The 13547-nt window shown below is 42.2% G+C and overlaps 1 protein-coding gene across 1 annotated transcript in view; it reads right to left on the minus strand.

Annotated features, from left to right (window-relative positions):
* Positions 1 to 13547, minus strand: part of MGAT5B (alpha-1,6-mannosylglycoprotein 6-beta-N-acetylglucosaminyltransferase B) — a 76949-nt gene that overhangs the window by 56363 nt on the left and 7039 nt on the right. The gene's annotated exons all lie outside the window — the stretch shown is intronic.

A 13547-nucleotide genomic window follows, 5' to 3' on the forward strand; every position in this document is an offset into this window, starting at 1 on the left:
CAGGGACATCTAATATGTAAGTATATAGCTGTCCCTCAGACAAATTTATATATATATATATATATATATCATAAATTTGTCCAACAAAATTAGTGTACAAGATCAGTGCATAAACACTACATACACTACATTATCATCATCATCACCATTTATTTATATAGCGCCACTGATTCCACAGCGCTGTTCAGAGAACTCATTCACATTAGTCCCTGCCCCATTGGAGCTTACAGTCTAAATTCCCTAACATACACACACACAGACAGACTAGGGTCAATTTTGATAGCAGCCAATTAACCTACCAGTATGTTTTCGGAGTGTGGGAGGAAACCGGAGCACCCGGAGGAAACCCACGCAAACACGGGAAGAACATACAAACTTGACACAGATAAGGCCATGGTTGTGAATTAAACTCATGACCCCAGCGCAGTGAGGCAGAAGTGCCAACCACTTAGCCACCGTGTTGCCCATTATAAACATTATACACATGCTGTACAGAGAGATTAATCCACACAAACGTTTGTAACAATATAACATGAACCTTGAAGTTGAAAATCGAGAACATAAAAATGGTATTAAGTTGGTAAATCAGACAGACGGAGGTGGCACAGTGCGAAATTACTATGAATTATTTATTATCAATCAAGTGTTCAACACAAACATTTGCAAAACTGCAGAGAAGTGCTTCAAAAATTGCTTAAAAAAAAGTATGTTTTGATTTTGATTATGTTTTTGGCTTGCTTATGTACAATTAGTATGTGTACGTTGTGTTTGTCAAGGCCAAGATATGTATTCGCAACGGCAAGATCGCATGTACAGATAACAGCAGATACTGAGGTGATTAGTCCACCTATACATTTTAATAAAATGGGTTTGAAGGTTTTGAATAGATCTCCCGGAATAATATACTGAAAAAGACTATGCTTGTGTGGGCCCCGGGCAACTGTCCAGCATGCCCATGCGGTAAGACAAGCTCTGATCCTGCAAAGTATAAAAGAGCACAGTATGATAAGACATATACCTATCATACAAACAGAGAATAAATGCCACATATCTATCCTGCACAGTATAAAAGGATGCATGCCTATCACACAGGCACAGTATAGAAGGATGCATGCCTATCATACAGCCTCAATTGAAAAGGACACATTGTGACTCATCACAGCTTCATAAACAGACCCCTAGGTTTGAATGCACATCATTTTGTTCCACGTCTCCTAAATGGAACAAAGTCCAGTTGAAACTGATGGACAAATTCAGGTCTCCGCTAGCTCAGAGATCATCCAAGTTATCGGTCCATTTGCTTAGCTAAGAAAAGCTCTGCTGTACACAATGATATATATTAATTATAAAGATATAATATATGAAAACACTTACTTAATTTACAGACATAAGTGGCTGTCCTGGCAAAGACAGATGGCGTTAGTATCAGAGTATAGACTCGTTCACTAAACTTTATAGACTACCCTGTTTCGCTGTCTCCATAGAGCATTACGCGGATGGTGGTATTAGTAATTAACATATGTGATATTACCGGCGTCAGGATCTTGATGAATTGGTCCAATACTTAAAAATGCCATTTTTGCAGGATTTAAGGCTTGGACAGGTTTGATAAATAGGTCCTATAGACTGATACCAGGCAGAACACAGGGATTGGAGAAGAGGGAAAGTAGGCATCAGGAAAGCCGGGTAAGGATAGGAAGGTAGAACACGTCTCGGTAAAGCCTGTGAACTAGTAGACCGACTTGATTAACACTGAGCTAGTAGGACTGCTGGCTTTATTGCACAAGGTATGCTTAGTCACAAGCAACTTAACCCAGGCATAGTGATACATTATTTAAATTCCATAGGGGCCTAAAGCTTTGGCTATTCGTAAAACAACTGTGATTAATATCAGACTGAAATCAGTTATAATAGATTAACGCTTTCAAATAATGGATGCAGTAAGCAATTGTAAAGAATTGTGTGTTCAACTTTAGTATTGCTCAGTTTTTCATTCCTAATTCCTACCTTTATTCACCTAATAAATGCTTGCCGTTTAAAAGAGTGTAGCTTATTTTGGGGTCTTATACAGGCAGGTGTCTCATCACGGTTCATGCTCCGATAACCAGAATTTTGAGACCACCACAAGACATACATTGACTTAGTTATGCATATTGGGCATGAAATAGTGTAGATAGCAATTTTGCAACTTTAAGTTTACACCTACATTTAAAATAAAAACCCAAAAAAGAATGACGTAACACGAATGAAAGATTCTAGACCTGACTATTAGGAGGAAGCCCTTGGCGAATTCATATGGTGATGTCAATGGGAAAAGTAAATATGATTTTAAGTGTTTTTTTGTTTTTTAGTAAAAGATTATTTATATAACCCTGAGAGTACAAACAGATCACAAAACTAGATCAAATATACTGAATGAGAAAAAATAACAAAGGACATTTGGCTTTGAAAAATAAGGCAACTTACAGAAACAAAGATCTCTACGGATAAATCTTTAAAACCTGGGACGCCACTGACAAATATGTAATTGAAGTTTAAAATGAAAACGCTATTTTTACAATCTGCAGTTGGCGTATTGCAGAAAAGGGTTACAACAGTATCACTTTTTCCGGGCAGAACGAGTGTTTGAAATTTAGAAGTGGCGGTATGAAAAAGATGAATGGAATTTAATAATTTTACAATGAAGGCAGTTGGAGATGTGGCGGTATGGCGTACCACCGTATACACCCCCACTCCCACCACTGTGCAGAACACAACTATATCAAGGGACAATTATTAAAATGTATGTCAGCCATCAGAAACTATTTTAGTGAAATTGTACAAAATATGAATTATTTCACATAACTTTTACATACTTGGAGCGTGGAGGCAACTGGAAGCCCTCTTATGTGTGCACCTGGGGCACAGATAGGATGAGAGAGTAGAATGAGACAGACATACACAAAAAGGGTAGAAAACAGGAATAGACAGCATGGTGGCTCAGTGGTTAGCACTTCTGCCTTACAGCGCTGGGGTCATGAGTTCAATTCCCGACCATGGCCTTATCTGTGAGGAGTTTGTATGTTATCCCATGTTTGCGTGGGTTTCCTCCGGGTGCTCCGGTTTCCTCCCACACTCCAAAAACATACTGGTAGGTTAATTGGCTGCTATCAAAATTGACCCTAGTCTCTCTCTCTCTGTCTGTGTGTGTGTATTAGGGAATTTAGACTGTAAGCTCCAGTGGGGCAGGGACTGATGTGAGTGAGTTCTCTGTAAAGCGCTGTGGAATCAGTAGTACTATATAAATAAATAAATGATGATGATGATGATGATGATGATGATGATGATGAGGAATAGACAAACACAATGCAGAGACAGAAACCCACAAACACAAGAGGGAAAGAGAGACACATGGGGAGCCTGAGGGAGCGAGAGAGACAGAAACATGGGGAGACTGAGGGAGATAGAGAGACACAGACACACAAAGGGGAAGAAAGAAAGGGACAGAAACAGGAAGAAAATCGTCTCTGGCAGTCTAGTCTCTCTTGTTCTGAGATCATGTCATCTCAGCCAAATGCTGCTCACTGTTACATAGTAATAGTCAGCATGCTCAAGATTAATACACAAGATTAACAGGTGCTTAATGAATATTCACATTCCTGGCACTCTTGCCACTGTTGCAAGCACAGGGGACCAGGGAGCCATTGACTACATTATAAGCTAATACTACAGTACACACACCTATTAACATATACAGTATAGCAGTACAAACACACCTCACACACAGGGGTGGCAAGAGGCAGGGGAAACATGCACAAAATACCTGGTCTCAGGCCTGCTGTGGGAGCTTGGCAGTGGCAGATTATAATGGGGGCTGCAGCCCCATCCAAGGCCCCATATGAGGGGGAGGGGGAGGGGGGACACAGGAAGGAGACCAATAGCATCCAACTGACCCATGCAGTGATATCACTCTAGGCTTAACCTAGTGGAGACCCCAAGCAGCTGCTGCCCCGTGACCAAAGTTTCCTCTCATTCCCACTTATACAGTGTATCAGTACATGCAACTCTCACAAATGCACAGTATATCACAGCATACAACCCAGGGGTGTAACGCTTCATCAATGGGCCCCATAGCAAAATTATCAACTGACAGATAACTTGGTACTCGTCCTGTGCCTCCTCTTACCCAAAGTGCCTGGAGCCCAAAAGGTAGTGTCCAAGGCTGGAAGCAGCAGGAGGCCCCTCTGGATCAGCCATTGAGGCCTACTGAGCCATCACATCGTCTCTATCCCCTGGGCCAACGGCCTACTAAATGGCCTATTTAGGGCTACTAAATGGCCTATTGAGTGGCGAATCAGGCGTCACCTGCCTGAACAACTCAAAACTACCTCCTTGGATGCTGGAAGTCCTCATTTCATTTACCCTACAGAGAGACATCTATAATACACAAGGGACAAAACATCATAATCTTTCTGGCAGTCTATGTGGCCTAGCTTCGCTCCTGCTGTACAGGTGAGATCTATACAAGCCTTAAATTTTCGGTATTAATAATGGCCTAACAATAAAGCCTTTAAATATGTCATGATATTCACTACAAAAGCTCTTACTACTGTTCACAATACTGTGTGCAACGTGTTACAAGTAATATTTTTTCCCTGCTCATTTAAAATGTTGCAGAGGAGCAAAATAAGGGGAGTAATCCGGATGCTGCATAGTTCTTTAAAGAAAACCCCTCTCCTACTTCACTCACCCATGTCCACGTTCTAGAGGAAGATATTAGCTCAGACAAGGAAGAAGCTGAAAAAGAGGTGGATGACTTTAAATCTGAAATCACGGCACTGGGTAATAGAACGGATGCCCTAGAATCAAAGACAGATGGTTTGTGTCATTTCCAATTATCAATGGAGAGAGACACACACATCGCTGATGTTAAAGCTGAAGGAGGTTCTAAAGAAAAACAAGACGACCACAAAACAGATATAGGAGAAACAACCCAAGAATCAAAACAGTAGATAACCAATCTATTCCTGAGCATTTAGAGTAGAGATGGTCACTGACCCCCGTGTTTTGGTTTTGTTTTTGGATCTCGATTACCTTCGTGTTTTGGTTTTGGTTTTGGAAAACCGCCCTTGCGTGTTTTGGTTTTGGTTAGTTTTGTTTTGCTATTTTTGAAAAAAATACAATTTTTTTGGTCTAAAATAACCTAATTTAGTGCTCCACCAGTTTCTTAGATAAGTGAGGTAATTCTAAAGCTAATAAATTATGAAAAAAACAGTTTAATCCCTGGTAGGCCGTCCTTAATTCGAAAACTTGTCTGCAAATTATACAGACAAACCTGGTTGTCTACCTCCTCCATCTTTGATTATTGGCAATGTAGCAATTGTCTTTGGGTGTATATTACACCCTCCACTTGTAGATGAATATAAAAAAAGCAGCCTGCACAGACTGTGGAACTAGAAATTGAATATACAAAGAAATGGACAAAGGCAGTTTGGTATCTGTCTGCATCAGACTCCCTCTCCACTAGGAGTAAAATAGAAAACTATTCAGCCATTATATAATCTAGAATATAAATATATATTGACAAAGGCAATTTGGTATCTGTCTGCATCATAATCATCAACATCCTCATTAGCGCCCTCGTCACCTCCACAAATCTCCCCCTTATCCTCTTCTATTTCCAAAGTTGCATCCTCAATTTGTGTATCACTGGCTACACTCGGGCTGTTCAGTTACACATCAGCAGAACTGCTGAAAGGGCCCTTCTTTATGGGTACACTAACAGAATGCTCACGATTAGACATACCACTGTTGGATGGACTCTCCACAGGGATTGGTGTCATTTGTGAATCAGAGCAAATATTCTCCTGTAATGCCTCACTGTTATCTTGCAGCTCGGCTTTGACGCGTAACAGTAGTTGTGCACCAATTGTAGGCCAGGTAACTTTTTGGGATCTGCCACTAATAGCCAAAGGTGAAGGCCTCATTCTCTCTTTGCCACTGCGTGTGTAGAATGGCATGTTGGCAATTTTTATTTTTAAAATCGGCAGTTAACTTTTCCTCAGTTACACTTCTTTTTTGCTTCAACACGGTATATTTTTTTCTGGTGTGTGTTTTTTTGCCTGATTTAAAAAGACGGTGTACTTTGACATCGCCTTTCCCGGATGACGTACTGGGAACACTACCATCAGGACCGTTGACAGGAAGTCACTAGGCTCTTATTCCAACATGACAATAGGTACTGCTAGTGCTTCCTTTTTCAAGTGCAGCCAGGTCTTCACAGAAATGAGGCCTGTGGATTTCAAAATGCTGGAACAAGGTCAGAACATCTTAGTCAAATTGGGAATCTGGCCCGGATTCTCTGACTGCATCTCGAAATCTATGACAAATCATATCACAATTTTATAAGTCAGTTTCTTGATCTCCATTTGAATTAACTTAAATATATTTGCACACACATCATCATCATCATCAATTTATATAGTGCCACTAATTCTGCAATGCTGTACAGAGTTTTAGAGGGTTGGGTACGTTTGCCCGATTACCATAATGCTGACAGTGAGTATATCCTACATAAAACTTCCGATGCTTATATGTCCAATAAGAAGAAAGAATTATAAATGGTCCTTAAAACAGACAGACCGTGATATTGGCGCTTTTAAAATGCTTTTTAATGAGGACGAGGTGACCGAGTGGTTAAGCCGATGGTCAATTAAGGGAAGTCAGAGGCAATGCTCTTCGGGCAGTGGCACCTGTCATCCCTCACTGCATTCCCCTTCACAATCAAGTCGGACTTCATCAAAATTCTTGGAGTTTGGTTTGGTGGAGAGGAGGCGGTCCTGAAGTGTTGGAAAGAGAGACTGGCGACAGTCAGACAAAAGATTGGCCTGTGGAGCCTCAAAAACCTTACCATTGAAGTGAAAGCACTGCTGCTGCGCAACGAGATTCTTCCCGTTCTGCAGTACACGGCCCTAGCTTGGCCACCTCTTGCTGCCATCTACAAGACCATCACAAGGACAGTCTTCCACTTCATCTGGGGCTCCAAAATGGACAGAGTGAAGTGGTCATTTATGTACAAGGAGCCCCTCAAAATGTAGGAAAGGGATCCAGGATATCCCCACCATGCTGCGAGCCTTCTTCGCTCATAACTGCATCCGCAAAAGAACATTTGCTCTGCTGGAAAGTCCATGTCCCGCTTTTTCCTCCTACCTCTTTGGAGGACCCTTGGTTGGGACAAGTGGGACAGCTCCTTACCTTACAACTGGACTAAACTTTGGTTTTACCTGGATGTTGGACAATTTGTGAGGTAGCACCATCTGGAGGGACTTAAACCAGACTTGTGGAAGCCAAAAACGTCCACAAGCTCATCAGATATCGGTATTTTATGGATTATTTCCTGGGACCCACATAATTGCTGCAATCCAAGAGGCATGGCGCCTTATGAACTGTTTTAAGGAGGTTATGTGGCTTGCCAGGAATCGCCTCATTTTGAAGCGGAAGAAGATGACCATCTAGAACTGTCGCAGGCTGATCCACAGCCTACTAAGAGACTATAACACCCTTGACAGTCCTGATGAAGAGGAAGATGATTGATTGCTGTCTCGCTCTTCTCCTTCTCCCCCCATGTGTGTTTTTGATCATTAAAACCTTTGGCTTGTGCTTCCTCTCCCTTAACCCCTCCAACCCATCCCCCTATCACTGTTTGAAGTATTATTGATTGTCATGCATTATTTATGCACCCTTCCCATATTTGTGTCTGTCCTCAATAAAGCTTCAGGCCTGTGACCTCCCCACTCTACCCCTCTCACCTATCGTCCCATCACATCCATTTTTTTTAAAAATGTTATATTGTTTAAGTTTGTATGGTTAGTGCAGTACTTGATGTATAATGTAGGATGTTATATCTTGTACTTTATGCCTTGCATTGTACTAAAATGTATGAATGATTATGTTTCATGGTGTACTGTGTACACTTGAATGCAATGTATTGTGTGTGTTTTGTACCTTTATACAAATAAAGTTACTTTTTCAATCAAAAAAAATTGGCGCTTTTAAAGCGACAATGCCGTGTCCCGCCCCTCAACTCTAAATCTAACCCTAAGACTTACATTAGATTATACAGGCGGGACCCGGCATTGCCGCTTTAAAAGCTATCGGGATTTGCAGTGTTCGGAACTAAGGTGAAGACTGTCATCTATGTTGTGAGTCTGTTTTAAGGTCAGTCTATATTTCTTTCTTATCGGACATATAAGCATCAGAATTTTCATGTAGGTATACTAACTGTCGGCATTATGGTAATCGCTAAAATAACTACCACCGATTTTAGGTACTGGTATTTTTGTAGACAACCTGTACACAGGAAATCATACGTAATTAGCCTCGTCTCAGCTAGGTTGAGCAGGTGGAGCTGGTGTTATCTTGAACACCACATTCCTGGTTGGAATATACACCAGGAGGTCCCTATGTGTCTGTGTTAAAAATAGTGTGGTAATGTTCCAATGCTACAGTTCTCTGCTAAATTACAGATCATGTTATATCGGATAAACTTTATTGTTATATCGTGTTTGAGTCCAATTATAGACGGCTCATTTCTCCTTGTGACCAGATATATGCCCTGGTGCTAAACGTTGATATCTACTGGTCACGTTCTTGAAGCTGTCCTGTGTGCAAGAGGGAGCTCTGCTGATCCGGGAAAAATGACCTGGGCATGCTCATAAAGTCTTTGCCCATTGGACCAGTCAAATCTAGTCCTGATTGGTTGACTCCGAGAAGTCTTCTGCCTGTCTTAGCTACCCTGCTCAAACATGCACTAGTATTTCAAAACTTATCTGAATTGATGGCAGGGGTGGAGACTGGTTTTAGATTTTGCTGTATTGTGTGTGATCTTGTACCTTAAAAAAATTCTGACTAAGAGTTACGGCTCCTGTTACACTAATTTGGAAGCTTGCGGAAACTTTGATCAAAGTCTTTGCGGCCCTTGGCATTTTGTGCTCCTGCCAAAAGCAAGAAGACATTGGACTTGGCCCCTACCTTGATGGTAGAGGAGTGAAACTGTGAATTTAGAGTAGGGTTATTTAGTATGCTCTTTGTATGGTGAACCCCCTGGCTTTTGTTACATGTATCATTTGTATCCTGTGTGTTCTCCTACTTATATATGAAATAAAGTACTCTTGTACTTTTGTAGTTGTTTGCACATGTGATTCCGAACTTGCAGAGGTACCGGTACCCTCAGCCAGCAAATAAGGCTGCCTTTGCTCTAACCAGCTAGAGCAGAGTGGGCAAAAGAGCTAAACATAAGCCTGGTATCATCACAGGTATGCATTCTTTTTTAAAAGGTAAGCTATTTACACAATTTTTTCTTTGCTTCAACAAATTGTGAACATAAAGGGTGGTTTTACAAGATGACACACCAATTGTCCCGCAGAGACCGATATGGCAAATATCTAATTGTAGTATTACTCTCCAGGCAGTACAAGTTACTCTGGTGTGTGTATATATGCACCAAAATAAAGATCATGGTCATTAATCCTAAACTAAATAGGTGTAATTCGAGCCCTCTTACCCCCGCTCAGCTGCCCTCCAGCGATTCCAAAGAAATTGCTTCACTAATTAAAACTTATGATCTACTTGACACCTGGTGTGTCCTCAACGCCAACGTTAAAGATTACACCCATTACTCATCCTGGCATCTCGACTTCCTCTCGAATTGATATGTTATTTGTTGACTTGGCCCTCACCCAGAAAATTACAAAAGTGAGCATAACTCCCTTGTCATGGACTGATTATTCTGCAATAGGTTTTGGAATCAATGCGACTAACTTTCCTCAAAGTCATTTTCACTAGCGTTTTGATGACTCTCTTAACCCATCTATCATGCATCAACTTGGCACTGAAATCATATTCTTCCAATTAAATCTACTTGAAGACAACTCACCTACGACATTGTGGGTGTGGCGAGATTGAAGCGCCAGGCATATGCTAATAAAAGTTATCCCACTTGCATCCCTTCTCCGCCAGTAATATTGTACTGCTCAGGTATTATGGAACAGTAGGGATATATTTTGTAACCTGGTACTGTACCATGTGGTGCTTTTACTTGTTCTTAAATATTGACAGGTGAGTTAATTAGATACCACTAAATTCTCCAACATGTCCCCTCAGAGGCACCCAAAAGAAAATTGCAACTGCTGCAGAAAGACTCTCCCTCCACAGTGGTCAGTCATATTGGGGAAGAAGGCGGAGGACCACCGCACCAAAGAACAGCTAACCAGACCTAACAGAGCATTTCTTTTAACCACCTCTCCTTCACCAGCAAATGAGAGTTCCATTCATAGGCACCGCTATATCCCACAATATAGGGAAAGACAGTGCAAGACTAAACTTGCTATGTTAGTATTATCTTTAAGGACACAGAGATATACAAGGATTGGATGATACTCTGCCTTAAAGTACGGGACTGCAGGACTGTGTACAGGGCTGCCAAGAGGAATTCAGGGCCCGGGTACAACAAATTCATGGGGCCCCCCCTCATCGTCGAGTAAGCCCCAAAAAGATTTGGGGGTGTGGTCATACATTCAGGGGCGTGGCAATGCGCAGTTGGGGTGTGGCTAGCCTAACGGCGGCGCAAAATCTTTCGGAGGTGTGGTCATGCATTTGGGGGCGTGGCAAATGCGCCATCGGTGCGTGGCTAACATCAAAATCACTAGGCTCTCAATTCCCCGGAGCGTCACATATGTTCAAGCGCTCCTGACTTTCAGGACATCTACCACCACAGTGTAGTATACAAAGAATGCAGTGTGTACACAAACAGTTCAGTCTTGGACTACACCTTACATTGGGCACAACATTCACCAAAAATTGGTATTGTCCCTACTAGAATCACAACATTTCACACACTGCGCTGCTCTCTCCTACCTGTTCTTCTCACTTTCTCCACCTGTGGCTGCTGGTTTCTTTAGTTGTGGCTTGTCCGGATCCAGGAATGTTGAAGGACCTATTTTGAAAAAAATAATGGCTACATTTAAAAAATTACAGCCAGCCCCGGCGTTAAATCAATAGCACCCACGATTAATAATTAGGCCTTCCTCCAGCCCCAACATTAAAATAATACTATTCACATTTAATAAATAAACCTATTTCCCTTCCTGCAAACAGCCCCAGCAATACCCATTTCCCACAACCAACACTGCAATTAAATAATTCATAGTCACATTTAATAAATAGACCTCATTCTCCCTAAACTCACCCCAACATTCAATAGCCCCCAAACCACCCCATCTTAAATAGTCCCCACCATCACCCTACAAACAAAATAGCACCCATTAATTAGCCACCACCTACCTCACACTCACTACATTGCAACAAGCCCCCTGTGCCATCACACACACAATACTGTGCCCCTTCTTCACAACTACACTGTGCCCCCTTATGCTCACACTGCGCCCTCCATGCTGCCTTCCCTCCTTCTTTTTCCCTCTGTGCCTCTCTCTCTCCTTTTTTTCCTCCTCTGTTCCTCTCTCCCACTTTTTTTATTCCTCTGTGCCTCTCTCCTTTTTTTCCTCCTCTGTTTCTCCATCCCCTTTCTTTATAGTACTGTCCCTCTCTGTTTTCCTCCCCTTGCCTCTCCGTTTCTTTACTTACCTTTTGTCAACTTCTTTCCTTTCTTTTCTTCTCTTCGGTCTCCTCTTCTGTCTTCTTTCTTCATGCTGGCTGCGGCGCTCCTCACTGACTGACGGGCGTGACTTGACGACATCACGCCCGGCAGTCAGTGTGAATGGAGAAGAGGAGAGGAGGGACACGGCGCCACGCGATCACGTGAGTATTTTTTTTTGGGGGGGGGGGTTTCTTCCAGCTCCTCCCCACCAACGAAACCCAAGACACCACCCCCCCCCCCCCCCCTCAGGAAAAAAAAATAAAAAAAAGATTGCAAAAGAGAAAATTAAAAAAATAAAATAAAAAAAAAAATATATAAATTTAAATTAGCAGCAGAGGCCCGGCCCGAGCCCCCTGGCATGGCCGGGCCCGGGTAAAATGTACCCGCTCCCCCCCCCCCCTCTTGGCAGCCCTGACTGTGTACACTCACTTAATCTTATTTTAAACTATATCTTAAAGTTAATTCACTGTCATATATGGTAATTTTTATGATTAGGATATTTTATTTTATTCCGATTCATCGTTTATCAATTTACTTTGCGGATTCATTAAATCATTAACATCTAGTATAATTTTTGCCACATTTCGTCTAACGTGTTCTTGTTACACGTATCTATGTTATATGCAACATTCCGCATCTTTAATTATACAGTCAATACATAGCGAATGCTTTAAAAGTACTGATGATTATAATGAATGAATGACAATTAGTACATGTAAAGTGCGTAGATTCTAGTTGTTGCATGGAGTTCTAAGTATACATTTACTAAGGCAGCCATGTTGGGCCAGAATGGCTGTAGAACCACTTTAGGCTAAAAAAACAAAACAAAAAAAACATTGTTTAACTGAGGGCTGGGACAGAATTATCGTTTATTGTCTGGGATACAGAGACGTACCCATGTTCAACAAGGCAACTACGGATATTGACACACCTGCAGTTGTCACTTTTAGGGAGTGCCTCCAGACTCTTCGTGAAATGCACTCCAGAATCATCCAACCAACCAGGAATCGGAATTTCCTGAACCCAGCTGCTGTTACCGGTGTGACTGATCAGGCCACTGCATACCTACTGTCTCCAGAGCCAGTGGCTTGTTGCCTGCAGGCCCTTAATTTGCCCCAAGAGGAGCTGTACCACTCTGAAATACCTTAAGCAAAATAGTTGGTTTACCACGTGTTGACGGTAACAGAGATGGGGAGAGCTACGCCAGCAAATTTGCAGGGCAAATTATTTGGTTTGGGGACCGGGACATAGTGGGGCTGAGGGACTTGGAAGTATTTATTACATTAGTGCAGCCTGACTTGGTCCTAGGTCCCAACTGCTAAGAAACCGTTGGCTCCATATTGCAATGGCTTGGATTGGTTACATGATTTTGAATTGATGGAGGTGGGGGTACTGGAGGAACTCCCTACTGATGTCCTCCTTGGTAATGATCTAGAGAGAGGACTTATGAGTCACTTTATCAGTGCAATTACCAGCAGCAAGATCAGGGCAGTACGCTATGGCTCAGCCATGATGGACATGGTAAATGGGACTAAGACTTCAATGTGTAACACCTGGAATGGAAAGTTTGGACAATGGCAGTCTGCTGCCCACCATGGGCAGCCCAGCAATAGACCCCTTACCTGATATGTTAGCAGATGTTGGGCGGTAGAAGTAGAGGCAGTACACTTAGTCACACAGTAGGGAAATCGAGGATGTGTTGCAGGTGGAATGGTCCCACTTCCCCAGCAAGCCTGGGCACTCATGTAGGGGCCCACCAAGGTGACACCAGAGAGGATCCACTGAATGTCAAATGAACCCAAAGGCCCTCAGCATGGTCAAGATAATGGAGCCTTTGAGTAACAAGTTTTATGTTGGTGCTCAAGAAGGACTGGGCCATCTCGTTCTGTATGGATTACTGTAGGTCTAATGAGGT

Source organism: Mixophyes fleayi, chromosome 6 (assembly GCF_038048845.1).
Source record: "Mixophyes fleayi isolate aMixFle1 chromosome 6, aMixFle1.hap1, whole genome shotgun sequence".
Taxonomy (NCBI): Eukaryota; Metazoa; Chordata; class Amphibia; order Anura; family Limnodynastidae; genus Mixophyes; species Mixophyes fleayi.